Source organism: Manis pentadactyla, chromosome 17, assembly GCF_030020395.1.
Source record: "Manis pentadactyla isolate mManPen7 chromosome 17, mManPen7.hap1, whole genome shotgun sequence".
Lineage (NCBI taxonomy): Eukaryota > Metazoa > Chordata > Mammalia > Pholidota > Manidae > Manis > Manis pentadactyla.
Window position 1 is genome coordinate 52031175 of NC_080035.1, and position 7809 is coordinate 52038983.

At 46.0% G+C, this 7809-nt stretch overlaps 1 non-coding gene across 1 annotated transcript; it reads right to left on the reverse strand.

The window, feature by feature from the left end:
• Nucleotides 1-7262: 7262 nt before the first annotated feature.
• Nucleotides 7263-7335, reverse strand: TRNAF-GAA (transfer RNA phenylalanine (anticodon GAA)). The gene has a single exon. It is a non-coding gene; the product is annotated as a tRNA-Phe (tRNA).
• Between the last annotated feature and the right edge of the window lie 474 nt (nucleotides 7336-7809).

Genomic DNA, 7809 nt, shown 5'->3' on the forward strand with positions numbered 1-7809 from the left:
CTCCCGCTCTGCCTGCTCTTCTCCCGCCGGGAGCTGGGGGGAGGGGCGCTCGGCTCCCGCGGGGCCGGGGCTTGTATCTTACCCCCTTCGCGAGGCGCTGGGTTCTCTCAGGTGTGGATGTGGTCTGGATATTGTCCTGTGTCCTCTGGTCTTTATTCTAGGAAGGGTTGTCTTTGTTATATTTTCATAGATATATGTTGTTTTGGGAGGAGATTTCCGCTGCTCTACTCACGCCGCCATCTTCCGCCCCTCTCTCATGTTCATATCTTTTTGTTATTTTTAGAATAAATCTTCTCTTTTCTTGATCATGTTTTTGCTCCTTGTTAACCCTTTCTTCTTAAACTGAGTTTAACTGCTCTCACATGGGTCTCATCAATACAATGTATAAAAGAACTATGACTTTATTTTAATGGCTCATGTTCCATTTTAATACTTCTCAAAATTATGCTGGCTTTTTCCAACACCTCTCCTAAGCATTTTCTTTTTTATTTATGAGTTAGGGCAGGGACATGGGACAAGCATCATGATTAAATTTTCCTGAATATGATGAAAGATGTTGAGATATAAACAGTATAGTAAGAACAGGAGGGACCCCATCTTAAGGCTAAGATTCCATTTTAAAATGGTAATCAGATAATAACCCACCCAATCTAAAGGCAGGGCAAGAAGCCTTAAGTGATATGTCCCCACTGCTTGAGGGTGACCTCTATCGTGGAGATGAACAGAATCATTAAACCCCTTGTGTTAAGTTCATCTTACAGAATTATCCAGAGGACTGACTGTGGATGAGGACAGAGTGTCCTTCACTGGAGAGAGACATCATGAGACCACAAGTCAAGCCTACACCCAACAACACCCCCTTGGCCTTTTGCCCCTTCTTGAAAGCCTTGAAAAGACAAAATCCCCAGCCTTTCAGCACTCCTCCTCTCTAAGGACACCCACATTTTCCTTTCTTTAAGTGTGTACTTTTAAATAAAGCTTTCTCACTGCTCAAATTACTGCATTTTGTATCTTTGCTATTTCATTCTATTTCCCAGTCTTCACTCTGTCTCTGCTTTATTCCGGATCAGCAGGGAGAGGCTGCTAAGAGCTCAGATTTAGGCCTGTGAGTTCCTGTCACCTGGGTGACCTGGACGGAACTACTGTTGCAGGAGCCTGCCTGAAGATCTTCCTTTGGGAAGTTCTCAGAACATAATCTCACTCCATCTCATGCTCGATGGCTCCCAAATCCCAGGGTGCTAAGGGCTAGTCCCCACACAGTGCAGATCCAAGTGAACACGGATGCCAAGTGACCCTGGCTTTAAGAGCTGGCAGGGGAATCTGCCCTAGGCCAAGAACTTTCTCTCTTTCCCTCTGCACCTCCCGCACTTTCCTGTTCTCTGCTGCCTGCAAGGCAGCTGTCTTTCCCTGCTGCTCTTGCTTTAATGAATTCTTTCCTTACCTAAACTCATTTGACCTCCTCGAGAATTCTTTCTCATTCAGAGTCAAGAACCCTCCCCCATCCAGGTTGAGGTTTCACCAGGTGTGCAGGGAGAGACCTCCCCAGATGCAGCTGCCTTTTATATTTATATTTAACTATGCCTCCTACATCAAAGAATTATTAACCAGTTTTGTGGGATTATGTATGAAATGTGCTCATCAGAAAGCTGTCCACATGGCGAGCACTCCAGGAATGGCAACTCTGGTGATTAGTGATACTTTGGACCGGAGAGTCAATGAAGTATGTAGGCGGAGCATTTGAATACTCAAAATGCACTATTGAGTGTATTTAGGTAGTGACTCTTCCAATATTGGTGCGCTCTGCTTTAAGAGAACTCATCATCTGGAAATTGGAATTTACGGAACTAATGTGTGATTTAAGTATCTGTTAAGTAGAAGAATTTTGCCTTTGCTCAAACTGTCCTGCTTCATTCCCCAGGCTATCTGTTGGCCTTCTCCCAAACATTAGACTCCAACAGTGAGGAACTGCAAATAATCCTCCAAGAATATCAGTTAATAAGTGAGCTTTGCTTAAACAAGGTGCTGCTTAGGATCCATATATTCCTGGAATCTGAGGCAAATACAAACAGGAGTTTCTGTATTTCCGACCAAGTTTCAACATCAGATACATTTGAGATATGACAAAAAATACAACATGAAACCAAAAATTATAAATGACTTTACATTTAGAAGAGTGGAAGTGTGCCCAAGACTAATGGAAGCATTATTAATGTATGTATACACTGAGTACACCAAAGGCCCCAATGAATTATTAAATGCTCATCTAGTTTTATTGCATGTAACAATTATAACAGCCTTACTCTATCATAATTCTAGCCTAAAGTGAATATAGTACCCAGAATAATTAAGAAATAAACAATCACTTATCAATACACTTATGTGTCATCTTAGAAATTTGTCCCATGAGCCAACCCAGATGTCTCAGTTTCTTTCTAAAACTTTCCAAGGATATTTGAGAAGATGCCTCCCCCTTCCCACAGTGGGTAAATGACCTGAAGCAAGAGGCGACATTCACAACCTTTCTGCTGGCAGGAGCGAGCTGGGCTGAGCTGTCACCCCTATCGGTGTTTAATGTTGATCACATTCCTTCCATTGAAAGCATTTCTTTTCTAAAGTAAGGGCAGACTCCACACTTTGATCCTTTACCCTGCCCCCTGTCCTTTCCTGGGAGAGCTATGGAGAGCTCTCCCAGAGCTGCCTGGCCTCAGGGGCTCCTAGGAGACAGCTCTTGTTCAGCTTTTCTCAGCCTTCGCTCCTGGAGGTGACAGGGTTTGATATCTATCATAGTACTTCACACGTCACATCAGTGAAAGGCAATAAAAACAATCAGAAACATCGTAGGTTTTACTTGTTAAGGTTAAAAAAAACTGTATGTACAAATTATATAACTATTTTTTAAATTACACATATATACTTTAAATGTTGTCTACCTCCTTTCTGGTCATTCCTCCCTCGCACAAGGCCAGCAAACCCTTTACAACCGAGGTAGAGCAGGGATGTAAGAGAAGCATCATGGGTAATTTTTTCTGCCTACGATGAAAAATGCTGACATATAAATAGTAGAGTAAGAACAGGAAGGACTCCATCCAAAAGGCTGATTCCATTTTAAAAACCAAGGAGTTAGGAAGTAAGATTCCTAATACAGGTCATTAGCCAACAACTGATCCCACCCTAAGGCAGGGCAAGCAGTCCTAAAAGGTACATTTCCTCTGCTTGAGGGTAACTGCTATCTTGGAGAAGAACACCATCAATAAGTTCCTTGTGTTAAGTTTATCTTACCAAATATCTAGAAGATTGACTACAGATAATGACACAATGTCTCCAGAGATAGACATCATGAGACCACATATCAAGCCCACACCGCACATGGGTCCCCCGCAATGCCACCCTTTGTCCCATTCTTGAGATCCTTAAAAGACACTAATCCTAAACTTTAAGTTGATGCTAGGTTTCTTGTTTGTGGAATCAAAGGATGAACTTAACAAACACCCAAAGTAAGAGAGGCAGGGAGAGGCTTTTATTTAGAAATAAAGTGAGAGGACTCTTTCACACCAGGAGGGGACAAGAGAGCCCGGGGTGGTGTGTTGTCTAGGGGATTTATAGGCAGTTGAGGATTTTTGGGAATTGAGGGCTTAGGTGTGGACTTGTACCACCTGCCCTGCCCTCAAGGTGGGCTGGGTTGTTGTCCGTTTGCTAGGGCTGTTTGCAGTGAAGTCATGGGGTACACTGAGATACCCTTGCAGAACACTCAAACATTCCAGGCCAAGATGCTCCTGGCCTTTTGACCTTTAACTGATCTCACCTGAAGATGTCTATATTCCTAGTCTAGTATCTTTACCCTAGAGAATTAGTGTGACCTTGACTTTGCATAATGCTGAACACAGAGTTTCGATAGGGACTTTACACTGTTACATTGCTTTGACTGTAAATATATTGCCTTGCTTTTTCTGGAGGCCCTCACCCCACTCTGTCTAAGCCCACAGTCCCTGTCTCAAAGTGCTCCTCCTCGCTGAGGCTGCCTGCACTCCCCTTCTTTGACTGTGTACTTTGCCTTAAATAAAGACTTCTTTCTGCTCAACTTGGTGCATTTTGTCTCTGCACTCATCCAAGACTCTTGGGAGATTAATAAGCAACCCCTTTAACCAGTGCTAAGCATCTTTGTTACTTCACTATTTCATTCTGTTTTCTAGACATAAGCATTAGTCTTCTCTCTCTGTTTTACTTCAGTCAAGCAGGGAAGGGCTACTAAGATCTTGATTTGGGCTTGCAAGTTCCCATCACCTGGGTGACTCAGACAGGACTGCAGCTGTATGATCATTCTCTTTAGTAGCCTGACCCCAAATGTCCTTTCTTTGCTTTGGGTAAGTTCTCAGAACATAATCTCTTTCCATCCAGGGCTCTGAGGCTCCCCCCAATCCTGGGGTGGTAGGGGCTTAGTATCCATGCCATGCAGATTTAAACAAACACTGGATGCCAGGAGTTGGCAAGGGATTTGCCCTGTGCCCAGCAGGAGTTCAACAAACTTTCTTTCCCTCCCTCATTTCTACCTTGCTCTCTACTGCCTGAATAGCTTCTGCCATTCACTACCACTCTCACTTAAATGAATTCCTTCTTTACCTATAGTGGTCTGACCTGGTCGAGAGCTATTTCTGTCCAGGCTGAGGTTTCACCTAGAATGCAGGAAGAGACCTACCCAGATGCAGCTGCCCAGCAATACAACAACCCTGTTGGAGGTGTTTGTGGAATTAATGGGATTAATACATAAATCAAGTAATGTAGAAATCAAATGTACAAATATATGTGACTTGATCGTTTTTCCTCCAACTCTTGATGCGTGATCAAAAACAGAATGATTAGAGCCAAAACAGTTCGTACAACTCCTGACCGCCCTCGCATGGTTTCAGTATCCTTGAGGAGCCTCACGCCCTAGGGCTAGACTCAAGGTCAGATAATGATTGTGTGTTGATCATGTGTTGAACCTCCTACTCAGAATTCTTTAGATGTTTAAGTTCATTTGCTCAATAAATATGAGGAGTGCCTTTTCAGTGTTACTCTTGTGCTATGACACCTTGAGTCCCCTGGCTGGCCTTTCAGGCCTTCAGCATTCTGTCGCCTTCCCTCCAAATCTGCGGGTCAGAGGGAGGGGGGAGCCAAGAGGCGTTCCATCTTCCCCTCTTCAGACTTCTAACCAGATATGTGCATAGCCTCCCCACACACCAAATGTCCCTACTCGAATAGCAAACACTTGGTCTTACTGTGTCTGCCCCAGAAGGTGGTGAAGTCTCAGGTTGTCTGAAATAACAGCCTCTCACTTTCAGCACCCACACCATTCCCCTCTCACGTAACGGGGATAACTGGTTGCACTCCAGTTCTCTTTCCCTATCCAAGAAATCTTCCTCTGAGGAGCCAGTCAAGACTTACTTGCCTATAGAGCCTGTACAGCTTAAACAGCAAAAGCTTTTAGTTTCCTTAACCAAGCATCCCAGCAACTTTTCAGGGACATTAACAATAAGGAAGTGGCAGATGTTAGATGCCTGACATATGTTAAGTCCTTGCAATTCCACAAGGACTTATGTGTAAAATGAAAATAATGATGGTACTTTTAGAGTAGTTACGAAGATCAAATAATATCTGGCATATAGCGGGAGGTCAATAATTAATGTCAAATTGAATGAATTGATAACCTGAGAGCTATGCAAGACCTAATAATGGATAAATCCCACAAGTGACTGTCTCTCATCTGCTGACTAGCGACTCACCATCTTGCTAGATGCCAATAGATTGAAATTTCTTCCTCCTTTAATTCAGACTTACATCCTTGCAACTTCTACCCCTGGATCCAGGCTCAGCTTGAAGGAGCCACACGATACAGAATCAGATACCTGGGGCTCCATTTTCTTTACTCCACAACACCTAGTTTCTTCTTGGGGTGGGCTCCCACAGGTAGCTAGGAAAATTGATGCCCTTGCACACACACACTCACTGTGAAAACAAAAATTCTCAGAAACATTAATCTTAAGCTCTTGCCAAAGTTTTATTCCAGATTTGCAGGACAAAAGACCGCAAAAGGAAAATGCATGTTCAAAAAACCAATCTTAGGAAAAGGCTCTTTAGAAATAGAAAGGAATGTCTAGGTAAGTGAATTTCAAACGTGAGCTGCTTTAGAATCTCACTTGGGGGGGGCTTGATAAAACACCTACTGCTGGAAGACTCACAGACTCCAAGAAGAGACTAGTGCTTACCAAAGGGGAGGGATGGGGGAGGGTACATAGGGAGGGGGTGAGAAGGGGATTGTGGGGTATCATGATAGGTGCACATGGTGTGTGGGGGGGGTCACGGGGAAGATAGTGTAGCTCAGAGAAGACAAATAGGGACTCTGTGGCATCTTACTACACTGATGGACAGTGACTGCAATGAGGTATGGAGGGGACTCAATAATAAGGATGAATGTAATAACCATATTGTTTTTCTGGTGAAACCTTCATAAGAGTGTATATCAATGATACCTTAATTTTTAAAAAGGGACAGAAGAGGTATAGTGATTGCAAAAAAACAAAAACAAAAACACCTACTGCTGGAAGCCAGAATAACCGATTTTGTAAGTCTCAGGTGGGGCCCAGAATTTGCATTTCTAACTAGATACCAGATGAAGATGAGGCTAGTGGTTGGAGGACCTTTCGTTGGAGACTCCTGGTTTAGACTCCAAGTAAAGTTGCGTAGGTGTAACAATTAATTTCACAGAGCAGTAAAGCTGCCACGCCTTCACCCACTAGCCAAGTAACCCTTGGTTGTGCCAAGCGGAGTGCCCAGGGTGCCCCTCTAATTAGAAATGCCGAGCAACGCGGTTCCCTTCGCGGTAGAGGGTAGACGGGGGTCATTTGATCAAATAGCTGGGTTTCGCTTTCAAAATTGGGATGCTTTGGGATGAAGTTGTCTTTCTGGCTCCGCCGACTGCTTTCCAACACCAGCCCCCAAGGCAGTGCTCCCGCCGCGGCCGCGCAGCAACCCGGGACGCGCCCGCGCGGGGCTCCAGGCCGCAGGCTACGCGCCGCGCACACGCAGGCCGCTCTCCGACGTCCACCCGGAAGGCATCCCGGAAGGCGTCCCGGAAGTGACCGCTCCTGGGGTGACTGGGAAGGAAATGGCTTTCCCACACCTTTGCCCTTCAAATCCGTTTTCACCTGAGCTGACGTTAACAAGGCCGGGTTACCCCGGGCAGGGGGTCCTAGAAATTTGACGTGAAGTGAAAAAAGTGAACGACCTGCCGAAACCCGGGATCGAACCAGGGGCCTTTAGATCTTCAGTCTAACGCTCTCCCAACTGAGCTATTTCGGCTCCCGCCTGTCCTTTCCGAGGGTAATCTATCACTACATTCCACATGCCTGCCCGTTCCTCCCTCGCCCGGTAATCCTTCCCGGCCCTTCTTCCTTATCATATTGACTAATTACGGAGGAGTTCTTCCGTTTTGCTCTTTACAAGCCGTGATGCGGTGCGCTGTTCACCTTACTTTCTTCAGGATAATCCGGGCTTCTGACCTGACCACCACCAGCAGGGATCACGAACGTGCGCGGGTGCGGGCCGCCGGATGGGCGGTGGGGCTGCCGCGGGCCCTGCGGCCGGCCGAGCTGAGGTGTCGGGGCCGCGACCCCGCCCCGCGCTCGGCAGCTCCTCCGCCGGCGGGTCCCGGCCCCCAGGGCTGCTTGCCCCGTCCCCGCGCAGGCTGGTACCCAGGCGAGCCCCCCGCCCACGCGCCTCTGTCCTGGGGCGCACCCGTTTATCAGATGGGGATGGAGGTGTGGACAATGGCCC